This window comes from Pundamilia nyererei, unplaced genomic scaffold (genome assembly GCF_000239375.1).
Source record: "Pundamilia nyererei isolate P.nyererei 1_Seehausen unplaced genomic scaffold, PunNye1.0 scaffold00246, whole genome shotgun sequence".
NCBI lineage: Eukaryota > Metazoa > Chordata > Actinopteri > Cichliformes > Cichlidae > Pundamilia > Pundamilia nyererei.
Genome location: NW_005187647.1, coordinates 341,113 through 342,592, shown reverse-complemented (window position 1 = coordinate 342,592; position 1,480 = coordinate 341,113). Strand labels below are relative to the sequence as shown.

Genomic DNA, 1,480 nt, shown 5'->3' with positions numbered 1-1,480 from the left:
TTTTTTTTTTTTTAAATGTATGACTTGACTCAGCCCTTCTTTTGCACAGCTAGCTCTCATCATGTAGAATTAAAAAAATAGAACCTTTCTCTACCTGAACTCCTGAAAATAGCAGGCATAAAACATATTCCTCACCTGTATTTCTTAGTGTGGAATATCTGAATCACATTTAAAATTTGTGCATAATTCCAGATAATGAGTTGACAAAAGCTGCAGCTGCTCATTAGTTGGGTGAAACAGGTTGGACCACAACTTGTTAGCTAAGTGATGACGTACTGAACCTGCTTCTTGTTACTTAAGCCGGTATCTTTTTTCAGCTGCCATTCTTAGGCTGTACAGGTTTATATTAGCACTATTCACAGGTACTATGTCTTCTATTTTACCCTTGGAGATCATCACTGAACAAAGGTGGTAGCCTATGACACCAGCAATCAGTCACCTACACTGCACCTACATTCAAAAAACATTTTTTTCTTTTTGTGCACTCGTGTTACAATCAGCTGATTTGATTGCATGCAGGACAAAAATGGTAGAGCGCCTTTTCGGGAGTGAAGATATGGACACTACTTGTATTCATTTTTTCCACAAAAAGACGTGGCGTGATGGTGAAATGCAAACTGCGTCCAGGACAAAAATAAGGCAGCTTTGCCTTTTTGCAAACATCTGCACAGACAGCATGCTAATGCAAAATTAACCAAAAGCAGAGTGATATTAAAGCCGAGAGTATGTGGATCCGAGCACAGCCAGCCTTCAACAGGTAACTGATGAACAGTCAGGTTGCAGTCTCTGCTTTCTAACTGTTCATGTTTCTACAGTAGAATCACTGTGGTGATCGCTTTGAAGTCTCTTTGGGCTCATTTTCAACTTTGCTTTGTGGTGTTGATTATGAGACAATACATTTCAGATCATTTTATGGAGTAAGCAGAAATTAGACAAAGAAATAATGTAACGAATTACTCTCTCCAGGGAGTAATTAACAAACTGTATTATTTTAAGAAAAGTAATGAGTACTGAGTAATACATTACTTTTTGTTGAGTAATGATAATGACCCTAACACTGGATGTTCACAACATGAGTCGATGTCTCATAACAGATTCACACAGTGACTCACGTCACCATTAACAGCTCACATGATTATAGTGAGGCAAAACAACTAAGGGCTTAAAACTTGAGACTCTCCATTAGTTGTTTTAAAAGTGAAGAAACATCTCATATGAGAGGTTAACCAAAAAGAAGTCCAACTGCCTTCATTTCAAGTGTTTAAGGTGGCAAAAGTTTCAAATAATGAGATCTGTGTGAGCCAAAAGCTCAGGCTTCAATGGATCTATACTGATCTTTTGTTTACTCTGGGATATGCATTATGTCAAAGGAAGGGGATAACAGAAGCCCCACCCACCTGCTGTCCAAACCAGCCATTCAGAAGAAAGTTGACTTAAAGTAAAAACAGGTCCTTTCAGCAGCACCAGGGCGCTATATCAA

General features: G+C 38.4%; 1 protein-coding gene across 1 annotated transcript in view; it reads right to left on the bottom strand.

The window, feature by feature from the left end:
- Window positions 1-1,480, bottom strand: part of LOC102201383 (stabilin-1-like) — a 96,057-nt gene that overhangs the window by 27,889 nt on the left and 66,688 nt on the right. The window lies entirely within an intron of this gene.